The following is a 13268-nucleotide window of genomic DNA, read 5'->3' on the forward strand; positions in this document are numbered from 1 at the left end:
GACTTGGACTCGAGTCAGACTCGAGCCATTATTTTAATGACTTCTGACTTGATAAAATCTATAAAGAGTTACGACTTGACTTGGACTTGAACGCCAATTACTTGCGTCTTGAACCGATTTGCATCTGTTGACTTGATAATGACTTGAGTAAATTTGATATTTTAGCACAAAAGTGGCACGACATGAACAAAAATCATAAATCATTCTTCGTTCTGGGTTTGATCTTGTACTGCTGAATGCAGCAGCACTTTGTTAATAATCAGTTTCAGCTGCACTTCCTGCTTGTTTGAGCAAATAAATGAAGCTTTAAGAAACTTTATTTCTGGAATTTATTTATTGTCATTGTCATTACATTGAAGTTGGACAGATGACTTGATTATGACTTGAAAATTCATAGTTAAGGACTTGGACTTGACTTGGACTTCCACATCATTGACTTTGGACTCGACTTGGACTTGGTTGTCATTGACTTGGACTTGACTCGAGACTTGACTGAAAAGACTCGTGACTTACTTGTGACTTGCAAAGCAGTGACTTGGTCACACCTCTCACAACCGTAGACATTGATAAAAATAAAAATGTTTTATTCTGTCAAAGCACTCCAGGATTTGTTCAGGGGACAGGGAGAGCGGCTGTGTGACAAAGTGAAAAATGGCGTTCAATGACCAGAAGAAACAGCTTTTTATGGTGCTCAGTAGACCATGAAGGTGCGCCAATAGCAGCATCGTGGGGTGATTTCCACCACATCTGTTGGCTTTAGGAGTTTCGAAACAGCTATTGTGGGTGTGCAACAATGCTGCATATTTTATTTTCCTTCCATTCTGTTTCAGCAGCAACTCTTCGAATTTAACATATTCCGGTTATTTGGCGACGTCTGCCGATATCATTTACCACTGAGTTACAACCAATCAGCATGAGTAACCATAAATTCCGCCCAGGGACTCTACCTGGCCCTTTCCAAGTACACATCCCATTTCAGGTACATGGTTGTTCCCTGAAATGTTCTGGAAAGTCATTGTTTTGTGCACAGTAAGGCTGGAAGTACACTTTGCTGAGTACAGTGGGGTGCAGTGCGAGTATTGGAACAAGGCCTCTGAAGTCGTTGGCTAATCTCAGGCTGAGCAACAGGAAGAGCTATTAGCATCTAGCTAACAAGTGGAGCTAGCTACGAGCTGACTGGTTTGGTTCTGAACGATAAAATTAGGCAGAAATAGATAAAAAGGGTCTACTTAGGGATATTTAGGTAGTTTATCTTTTTAGTTGGGGTTAGTGGATGAACTTGAATCAGCTTCAGTTTTGTAAGTTGATCATGAAAGCATAGATTGAGGAAAAATTGTGACAACGTAATTACTTATAACTAGCCACAGCTGCAGATTTATACCCTCATGAAGTTATTACGGTACACCAGAAGATAGTGGAGATGTGTAATTTCAATCTGATCAACACTTTTGGGTGTTTTTATTGAACTTTTCAGAGTTTAGAGATCAGAAAATTTCCCATCATCGGCACGCTCACATCAGAGGAGAGTAGGAGACAAGACGAGCGGCGCACACAGAGAGCGAATATTATTATATATTAGAGAGGAGAAACTTACAATACAGACAAGTCTGTTCACTGTTGACAAAGTTTTTTGTCCAGTAATGGCTGACTCTGTTTATGAAGAGTAATATCCACCCTCTGATGAAGATTTTCTCTCGTCCAGTGGAAAGGAAAGTGAAGCTGCAGCTGACCATATTGTAGCATAGCATAGCATACCACACTATCATACCATACCATGGAGAAGCGTAGCATACCCACACCATAGCATACCATATCATACAGTTTATTGTAAAGCACATTTAAAAACAGCATGACAGCTGACCAAAGTGCTATTCAGAGTAAAGAAAAAAATGAATGAATAAATAAATAAATTAAATAAAATAAAAAAACACAAAAATTATTTAAAAAAAGTAGAGGTTTAAGACATAAAAGCAACTACATTTGTAAAAGAAGAGAAAAATGTTATTAGTCTTATGTGGCAGAAACATCTGATGTGTTCCTGATAGACTGTCCAGTGTATTTTTTAAAGTTTTTATTATTCCTCCCTAAGTAACCCAGAAGAAAAGAACACCAGTGTTGCTCATTCGGCAGATTGACTTTTGAATGCATGAATGTAATCTTGCAGGCTTTTTTAATGCATTTCAGAGTCAGCTATGCTTGCCTCCATACTTTCGACCCCTCTCAGGATTTTGATCCTAGCACAGGGTGGATGGATAAAGTTAGCAGCTCGTATGACAAACTCATTTCCCAGTTTGCTCTGACTGAGATGAATGCCTGTAGGAGGGGACTGCCTGGCACTCTGTATCTCTGGACTGTGGACAGTTTGTGTAGATTGAGACAGATGCTTGAATCTTCTTGTCTCATGTGAAAATGCTGACAGAGATAAATTAGCCAATAAGATTTTTCTGGACTGTAGACAAATATCCGTAGTGATGCATGGAGCCACTAATCGGATCTCTGCAAGTTTCTGTTTGGCCAAACCGCCTTTTTAAAAATGAATTTTTCTTAGTTTAACAGATCATTGTGCCTCACAAGAGGAATAATTACCTTGATTATAATTTAATTGTACATTAATTAAACTTGTTATAGCTGAGTGAAAAGTAAAATCTGTGTAATGTTTTAGTGTGTGTGGTGGATACATTAGTTTGTCACTGACCTCTGCAGACCGAGCGTCACTTCTGCTGTTCTGATGCAGGAGCAGGTGTCATCTTCAGTTTAATAAAAGGTATAAAAATAAGAAAAAGTAGTAGAAGTTGTTTTTATTCCATTTATTTCTCTTCAGGCTAAAAAGCTAAAAAGGGTATAAAAAGGAGGTGGATCTCTGTAATGTGAATTTTGGAATGAGGCTAAAATAGAATTTAAATGAGCAACTTCACTTTCAGTTTTTTAAATACTTATCAGTAAAAATATTATTGAAGAGTATTAATTTAATGTTGGTGGATGTGTTTGTGTTTTTCTTTTTGGTTATTGGCACATTGAGGGAAATAGAAAAATTGATTTGTAAGTAGTTTAGGCAATTCTATAAGCTTTTGCTTCTGTCTAAACCTGTTCAGTAATGAGATACTAAAATAGGTACTATATACAAATATATGAATATATACATTGTGGAGGAATGGAAATATATATATCTATTTGTATGATATGCTACTGTTTTACATTAATTATTTTTATGATGACTGAATAAAATTGATCATTCATATCACCACAGACCCTCTGTCTTATATGGAGATCCTTTTCAACATCTGACCTTTGACCCATGAAGGGTTTGGACACTGGAAGTCTGAGCTCCTGTTAGGTTCATGTTGATTGCAGTGCCGGACTTCTGTGGATCAGACCTGTTTTTCAATCCCACAGGTGTCCCACAGTTGGTCTTGGTTTCAGTTTCTTGTTGCCATGTGGTTCATCAGTTTCTACATTTCCCAGCAGAATGTTGCATTGCAACAAAAAGATGGATGCTATTTATATCATTTTTCACAGGGAAAAGTGGAATTATTGTGAATGTATTAAAATCTGTAGGTTACTGTGCGACCATGCAGGAATGTAAATACCCCAGTCTGCTCTCTGTGCATCACACGTGGATGTTTGTCCTCACTCACACACTCTCCATGCAGCACAACAGCTGCATTTCTTAGAATAATAGAAGCCTTGTAGCCAGTGGAGCAACCAACAGCCAGTTTTCCCATTATATTGGTTTTGGCAGCATCTGGAGATGGAATTCCTCCTGTCTTTCATTGTTTGCTAGCTGTGTGTTTTCCTGTGCGCCCTAAGTGTGTCCGATGTCACTCGCCTTTCACTGAATTATTTAGAATCACTAAAAACTGAACAAAGATTTTGCTGCTAATGGTGAATCATTGTTTCATTACCTAAAGTTCTGACAGGTTTAAGCATCCAAAACAAATTAAACGTGGTTTAGCTAGTAAACATAGGCTTGATATCCTAACTGCTAAAATGGTAAATGGCCTGTATTTATACCTCGGCTTCTATGGTTCCACAATCACCCGGTCACCCATCACGCTGATGATGATGAGCAACAGTGTAACCACAGCTGCCCTGGGGCGCACTGACAGAGGCAAGGCTACCAAACTGGCAAGGTGGGTTACGTGTCTTGCCCAAAAACACAACAGAAGCATTCTCGGCTGGCAGCCAGGATCGATTTTCCAGCCCTCTGATTACTGGACAACCCACTCTACCTCCTGAGCTACCGCTGCCCCATCCTAGCAGCGTTTCCTTTGCTTGTGGACTTGAGCTCTGCTCCTGCCGGGCCACGGTGTGACGCGGTTTGTCCATCCATACCTCAGGTCTGTTTATCCTCATTCTTCAGTAGTTTCTCTTCTTGTGTTTTCCACAAGTGAACTTTATAAATGCCACGGCTCAAATCCTGCTGTGTTCAAAATCCCAAAAATGCTGGAACACGCTGGAAGCAGACTGTTGCGCCAGGTATGTCAGCTCCACTTTTACTAAGTCCAACAGGAGGCAGCATCTCACCTTCAGCCAGTGGCATACCCAGATCTTTTAAAATGGGGTGGCCTAGGTAGTGCACTTCTTTATGCATGGGTGGCACCAATGGTTATGCTTTTTTTTTACCCCAAGCTTTTTGTGGACAAGTCTACTTAATGGGAATTCAGTGGGTGGCCAGTCAGATTCCAAGGGAGGCATGTGCTACCCCAGGCCACCCCCTGGACACGCCCCTGCCTTCAGCGTTATCTCTGCCTGTTCTGACTCCAACCCAGTCCGTCATTCTAGATAGCTTTGCTCCTGTTTCTCTGCCAGAGCAGAAGACATCTGCATGCCCCCTCAACATCTTACCCGGTTCTTTGTTTAAAAATGCTTTTCAGTCCATCAGTCCCAGTGTTCTCTCTAAAATGAATGCTTCCCTGGTTTATGGTCACATCCCTAATGCTGTAATCCACCTGCTTCTCAAAAAACGAGTCTTGATCTCCAAAGCAGCTTCAGACCCATCTCTAAACTTCCACTCATCTCCAAGCTCTTGGAAACGGTTGTGGCTAAACAACTCACAGCTGCTCTTGATGAACATAACATCTATTATAGTTTCCAGTCACGTTTTCTTAGAGCTCATTCCACTGAAACAGCTCTTCTTAGGGTCTCTTATGACCTTCTGACTCACAGTGATGCAGACCATGGCACTCTTTCCGCTGCTGTTTCTTCATGCTGCTGTTTCTACCAATTCCGTCTTGCTCGGGTGTTCTTGATTTTCTTTTTTTCTTCACATTTATTTTATTTAAATGTTTCATTTTTTGTTTATTAGGGCTGGGCAATAAATCTAAAATGTTTCATTATCGAAATTTCTGACTCTTGTCAAGATAATTTTTCCCATGCCAATACATTTGATTATAAATTAAAAGATGTGAGCAGGTTGGCAACATGCATGCCCCTTTAAGAAGCTGTACCACCTTGAGTCACGTAAAAAAAAAAGTGACTGACGTAATACATGTGACAGCCCCATCTAGTGGTCAACTTATCTTTCTGCGTACACCTGTAGTTATCGTCGAGGTGAAATCCCCAATATATCGTGATTATTATTGTAGGCCATATCGACCAGCCCTAATATATATATATATATATATATATATATATATATATATATATATATATATATATATATATATATATATACACTTTTGTTTGTATTTTATTTTATTCATTTATAAATTTAATTTTTTATCATTTTAAATTTTTTATTTAGTTGTGCAATGCCTTGTGATTTTTATAGAGGGGCTCTACAAAAATGGTTTCTTCTTCATTTTGTTGTTTACAACTGTTACATCAGCAGCTTCAAGTCAAGCACAGGTAGAGTCTGTTGGCATTGTTTGCTTTTGTTTTTCCTCTGGCTGCTGCTTGTCTCTTTGTACCTCGCACCCACTCAGGCTGTCTGTTAGAGGGACCTCTGCCGACAACACCTGCGCCCCTAAAGATAAGTAGGGCCCCCCTCAATGCTTTCTTTTCCTTTTTAATGTATGTGCCTTCCTTATTCTTTTGTCCCAGTCTCATGTACATGCATTATTTATACACACGCACGCACGCACGCACGTGCGCGCGCGCACACACACACACACACACACACACATTGTGACATGATACAAACTGATACTCATTTGTGGATGGACCGTTCTCTTTCAGCCATCACCTGCTGTGCAAATCTCTTTGACTGGGTTTGTTTTTTCATTTGGGGCCCTTTAAAGGGACACTGTAACCCCGGATGTGTCATCTAGCCGAATGAAGCCTAGGACACGGATCTTCTCACCTATCTGCCTTAAATGTCGTTATTCTGCACGTCCTTCAGCCATTACAGCTTCTCCTACTTTGTGTTACCTGCTGATGAAAAGCATGGAACACCAGAAGCAGGGCTTCCCAGAACACCTTTGTCAAAACCTAAAACCAACCTGGTACTGTCCAACAGAAGCAATCGGTAGTTTCGTTTTCTAACAAATCTAAATGAATAAATGTATCCACTTGCATTATATTTGTGCAGGCATGACTGGTTCGGGCTTTCTGGCATCTGTAATTATTTCTCAAGTATTCAAAATGATGACAATACAGTTTGAGTTTTGATGACATGAAACAAAATCTGTCTGTCAATTTCAGTTCTAAAGCACAATACGGTATCCGAACTGATGTGTTGGGTTTAAAGAGTTGGAAATCTGAATCAGCCAAGAAAATTGCCCTCTGTGCATCTGTAGTGGAAATCAAAGAGAAAACAAAATGAGAGGCTGTGCGTCTGCAGCAGCTCTCTGTGTTTCTTTCTCCTTTGGGCCTCGTAGTGAAAAAGCAGCTCCTCCCTGTTACTCACAGTCTCACACTATGCAGCTCAGCAGGGCAGCGAGAGACGCAGAAAGCGAGAAACTGAGGGGAGAGAAAACCTGCTTATTTACTGCTGTTATTTCATTTCCAAACTGCGCTTATGTCTGGTATAAGTGGTGTTTTTTTTTTAAAGGAGGAAAAATAGGTGTTATATTTAATTTAATAGGTCATCTGTTTTTCTCCTAAATGCGATCACTCGTTGTGTGGAACAAAAGGAGTTTCACAACAGTCAGTGAAGCGATTAAAGATGAACAGAACAGAAGCTTGTTGCGCTGGTTTTTTCCCCTCGCAGGGCCCATGTGTCTGCACCGACTGCTCACGTTCTGTTCTTTGTGAAGCACCAACGCTTTTCGCTGGGCAGCTCCTTCCCTCCCCTTAAGCTTCACCCTTCTGTCCGCCTCATTTCATCCACTGCTCACTTCTGTGGTTTTGTATCACTGCGTTCGATTGCCAGGCTCACTATTTTTCTTTCCCTGTGCAGCGCTGCCTCTGTTGCGCTCAGCCATCCTTTCTGCAGAGAATATCAGGACCCGGTGCAGTAACACCCCATGATGCTCGTCACAGGCATGAGAATCCACACACGTGCATAATCTTTCCTCATTCTGTGCTCTGTGGTTAATAGTGAGTGTTTGTTGCGAATCTCTTTAGTGGGGTGGTTATTGGAAATAAGATTTTAGTTAGGGGAGGTTTTAGAGCAGCGCATGCTGCATTAGCGTCACAACAGAGGCATGCTTGAGGTAAGGATTCTCAAGCACAAACCAAGTCGCCATTAAAGCATCTGACAGACGTTACTTGAAGAGAAATGTAAACAATATGGTGTGCATACCTCTTCTACATGTTCCACACAGCTTTAATACTGTTGATATTTATTTCAGTACTCTCGTTCTGTTACTCATTTTTCGTTGACGGATTGTGTTGCTTTTTGCCAGAAGTAGCTCCTGCTGTTACAGAAAGATGATTGATGGGTTCGTGTTGGTGCCTGTCAACCGGGTTTGGATTAGAATTAGACCTGAAATGAACTTAATTTGGAAAGATTTGTGTCTGTTGTGGATAGATGGACCAAAATGAGTGTTTCTATTGCTGATATGGGCTTTTTTGGGGGAAGATTTTCATGGCTGATTTGTAGACGTGTTCTGCCTTATGCTAAAACATCACTAAGAGCATCAGTGGATGTTTCTGAACATGTATCAGGTTTTGAACTCTTGGATCTTAATTGTGTTTACTGCACAGTTTTAAAATCAAACATTTAACCAATGTTTATCAAACAAATCACAACATGACCAAAAAGTATATAAAATAGTGACTAAATACACAAAATGAGTAAATGGAGCTTTTTTTTTTTAGCAGATGCGTGGATCTACATTAAATAAATTCTGCTGCAGCATTTCCGCTAGGGGTGGGTAACGTGTTCGGTACTTTTTAAGGCACCAACAGAATTCCATAGTACCGACCAAGGTCCGATTCTCTAGAATAGGATTACATTGAGCTAGGTTTGAGTTTGTGAAACACCACAATATTAAAATGCAAACAGTTGTAGGGTACTGACTTTGTTTTAGTTTTATTTGTCATTCATTTGTTTCTACTGAGCTGTGGCAGATGGCTGCTCAAACTGAGTTTTCCTCTCCACTGTCGCTGCATGCTTGCTCAGTATGAGGATTGCTGTAAAGACTCTTACACCAGTCAGTGACTCAGTGCAATTTGCTGGGTTCCTTATATAGGAAACTTTTCACTGATTGGCTTAATGAACTGAACTGTATTGGAATGTTTACTGTGTGAAGTGCCTTGAGACGACTCTTGTTGTGATTTGGTGCTATATAAATAAACTGAATGTAATTTTATTGAAATATCAGTTTATAATAAATGGTATCGGACATCTTTTATTCATTGATGAATATATAAACCCATATGAAATAATCCTGATGCATATCGAATTTTAACTGACGTGTTGATGTGAAAGTCGTAATTGAATTCAGTTATGAGACCAGTGAAGATGCACACATCTAAGAACCCTTTGAAGTTGCACATTTTCAGCTGCATGTATATTAAAGTAGACACAGACCAATATAGCAAGGTCAGCATGTGTAATGTCAGTGAGTGTGTTCAGTATTGAGACTGCAATTAATTAATAAATCACAGACACAAACTAAGAAAGAACTTATATCTGACATCTACTCTCTAACATCCATCACAAAAACAAACAGTAAGATCAATAAAACGCAAATATTCTGGGTTAAAATCTACAGTTTTAGACAAAATTAGCTCCATCCTTATTAAAATTCAGGGTTTTATGTTTAAAAGTAAAACAAATGATAAGATAGTAGAATGATTCAGATCTAACTTCAGGTGGACATGCGGGGTAGATTTTAATCATGTTTTATTTGTTGATCAAGAACAAACTAAACATTGTTTTTCCCAGAGAAAGTAAAACCAAAGACAAACATCTAAGTTTAGTTTTTAGCCCTGAGCATTTCGTCTGCTCTCAGCTCTAGTCACACTCCTTGATTCAAGACCACAGAAACGTACTCCCTCCTCTGTGATCCTCGAAGCTGGTCGCCTCAGCTGTTTTCTCCGGCCGCTTGCTTTGATGACAGGAGAATGAAGTCAAACTGAGGCGCCGTCTGCTGGATTAGATCTGGTTTGGTTCAGTCCTGCTTTATGTAAATACCTTTATTACAAGGTTCAAGTTAATATAAGAACTACTTTTTTACTACTAAATCGTATTTTGGTCGGATTTAGGCTTATTTTGTGCCATCTAACCCCAGGAAGATTCAAAAAGAAACAACAAAATTATTCAGCTACTAGAGCAGCAGTTAGACCTGATGAAGTTCACCATTTTGCTCTTTTTGAGTGAACATTCAGACATTTGTGGGGTTTATTATCTGTCTCTGTTGTCTCTCTGTGGTGTTGGTTTGTGCTCTGCACTGTGGACGTGTGCGTAGCCGTATTTGTGTGCTTGTGTGCCGTAGCGCCGCTCAGTGCAGTGCTGTGAATATGAAATAGGACAGGTAGCATCTGCACTGCAGCCATCCCACCCCGGCCCTGACGACGTGCCTGCTGATCAGTGCAGCTGGGCACAAACACAGGACGTGGAGAGCTTGTGTGTTTTAAATCAGCATGATAAGGAGACCGTAATGTTTATTGTTGCGCTTTTTGTTGTTTTTATGTTGGTTCTGCTCATTGTCTTCCCTGTAAAGAATCTGCATCAGTTTGTGCTTAAATTTGACATGCTTCTAAAACCTTATTTAAAGTTGTGGTTTACTTTTTTATTCAACACATTTGCAGTAAACCATTAGTGTAAATCAATGCCTTATGAGTCACAAAAAATAAATAAAGCTATAATGTTCCTGTTCTGAGATGCAGAAGTTTGCTGGTGCAGAGGTGGGCTGAAAACAGCAGGATAGAATAGAATAGAATAGAATACTTTATTTGTCAATTCTTCGAATGTGCTTGCCGTACAAGGAATTGAAATTACGTTTTACACTGTCCCATGCGTAGACATTTACATAAAGTGCAGATGCACAACAATAACAAAACAAAAAACATCCCTAACAATAAGATAATATTAAACAGGTAAATATCGCTAATGAGCTAATTGCTCATTATTATTAATGATATGCACACACTTTGCTTCTGATTGGCTAACAGAATGTGTTCAGTCATGTTGCAAAGTCACTATCACCAAGACACTCCACTCTGTCCTCAAATATTTTTTAAAGGCCTTCCTGTGGGTGGGCGTGAGCCAAGTTAGGTGAGGCCATGAATGCAAATCCACAGTGTGACATCACAGTGTGAGGATTTTTAAATCAGTCTGTTTTCTGTCAGAAGCTAATGCAGGAGATAGGTGTAGAAGACGGTTGTCTTGTTCAGCCTGCATGAAAAATTAAGGGTGACTGATTATATTCAGAAATAATAATTAAATAACAGTTTTTCAGCCAACCACCCCTTTGAGAAATGTATTTATAACATAATTTATAAAAAATTGTAATTTATCATTTAAGAAAATCAATGAATCCTGTCTGCCTTATTGTTTTTTTTTGTTTCTGAAGAAGATTAAAAAAATCTTTTTCATTTTCCTAATTACATCAAAGCAACTAAATGGAAAAATGATCAGATTCCTGATGTTTAACTACTCTCTTTACTTCATTATCATCATCATCAACTTTGTTTATTAAGCGCTTTCCATCAGCCAGGAGGCGAAACAAAGTGCTGTACATGCATAAAAGAATTAAAACATCACTAACCCATGGGAGGGCCAACATAATATACATAAAAACAAATACAAGCAGGAGATAAAAGTAAAAGATGTTGGTAAGAGAGCAAAATAAAACTGGATATAAATGAGCTAAATGATCTAAAAACATGGCTAACTCACGTGCTGAGGGAACGCCACAGTATAAAAGTGAGTCTTCATCTGACTCCATTTACAAACAGATTTTGGATATATTTTACGTGTGCTTTTCCAGGTAAAATGATTTATTCTGAACCCAAATCATCTTTATTCCAACATTTTCCCACAAATTATCCAAATATTTAGAGGAAATCCTCTTTTTATAAAAAATGTGCACCACAAGTGTTGTTTTTTTAAATCATTATCATCGACTTAGACTATTCTAGCTCTAATTCCAGGAAAACCATTTTCATCTGGTCTTTTCACGGTTAGTAAAGCGAGCACCGTTCTACCAACCATCTCTGAGCACACAGTGTCCTCGCCCCGGTGCTCAGGATTGACTGAACTCAAAGCCCCTGAAACATAAGACAAACAGGAAAGACGGAGAGAACTTGAGGTAGGAGGACGTTATAGATACAGTAAGGAAAGAGGGACGCGTTGGGGTGAAAGAGACAGAATCTGTGACAATCAGCCCTTTGACGAAAACTTTCTGTGTGTCAAATGAGAAGAGAGAAAGCAATTTGAGGTTTTCTCTTTGCTTTCACTCTCTTGATCTTCAGTGGTTAATAAGAAGGGATGAAAGAGCGTTGAAGAGGAAACAGGCTTAAAAATAACCTTAGCCTTGATCGGACCACCATTCAGCAGCAGTGATTAAATTACACTGATTAGGAAGGAAGAGCACAATATAATCCATAAAACTGGCTTCAGGGAGTCCTGATGTAAAGATGTCAGATTGCTGCCAGCAGAAATCGAGATAGCATTACTTTTTTTTTTGTTTTAGCATGCTGTATATGAGAGATTTAGTCGCTCCGGGAGAGTTTTGGTGAACCAGAAGTGGTCCTATCTAGATAACCTGGTTACGTTTTGATCAACAACTTTTCTATTAGCAAGGATCCATGTGCTGTAATTTACAATACCATCAGTTAGGGCTGCTCGATTGTGGCAAAAATAATAATCACGTTTATGGTGACTGAAATTGAGATCTCGATTATTTAGGACGATTTTTCAATTTATGTTGATTTTATTTGTTTTTATTCAGTCATAAAACTGCTCAGGGCACAATCAGGACAAAAAGAAATAAGATACAAGATGATCACTAAAATAACTCCTGATTCCCAGTATAAAAAGACCAATATACTTATAGCTCATAGTTTATGACCCAAGGGCTATAGACCTTAGTTTAACTCATTTAAGTCTAACCAGTACAGACCCAAATACCAATATCTTGCAAATACTGGCAGCAAGAATTATACAGTGGCATTTATAACAAATAAATGCAAATAAATTGATGTTCACAAAATGTTGCATAACATTTATTGAGTCATGTCAAGGTGCTGTAGGAGAGTGCACTAGCACCGTGTCCTCAGAGAGATTAGTTATTATTTATCAGCGTGAGGAACTTATTTCTACCTTATTTATTAACTATGTATTTACAAGTCCATCAGTTTATGTAATAATTGTCCCAACCACAGCTGCACCCCCCACCCCCCAAACCGGTCTCACAGCAATCAGGGGCAAGCTGCATGTGTGTTTAGTGTGCCGCACATTTAGCCGTTTTTAGTGGCTCAGGAGCCCACAGGTACGGTGTGTGTGTGTCACTCACTCTGGTTAATCCAACAGGGAGCCGGCTCTGAGAGCCGTTTCTTTAGCGACTGACACATCACTACATCATTTCCTTTCCTAATGTCCTGAAGAACGGTCCGGAGCGCAGGCGGAGTGTTTAGCTAACCTGCAGGAAATGTCGATGACAGTTATCCAGAAAGTAGCTAAGGGTTACCAGAGATGTTTCTGAGGTGTTCGCTAGGTACTTTTAGGATTAAAAAAGTCAAGAAGGGGGTTTGAAAAGCAGTTGGAAATAGTGTCAAAGTTGCCAAGTTGGCAACACTGTGGGAGGAACGCTTCATTTGCAACTCAGGGCAGCGCAAGTGGGAGGAGCAAATAAGCGGCTTGTTTTGTTTGTATAATCATTCAAAACTCAGATCGTAATTGTGATCAAAATTCGATTAATTGAGCAGCCCTACCA

At 39.4% G+C, this 13268-nt stretch overlaps 1 protein-coding gene across 1 annotated transcript in view; it reads left to right on the forward strand.

Annotated features, from left to right (window-relative positions):
* Positions 1–13268, forward strand: part of insrb (insulin receptor b) — a 247771-nt gene that overhangs the window by 55047 nt on the left and 179456 nt on the right. The window lies entirely within an intron of this gene.

This window comes from Nothobranchius furzeri, chromosome 8 (genome assembly GCF_043380555.1).
Source record: "Nothobranchius furzeri strain GRZ-AD chromosome 8, NfurGRZ-RIMD1, whole genome shotgun sequence".
Taxonomy (NCBI): domain Eukaryota; kingdom Metazoa; phylum Chordata; class Actinopteri; order Cyprinodontiformes; family Nothobranchiidae; genus Nothobranchius; species Nothobranchius furzeri.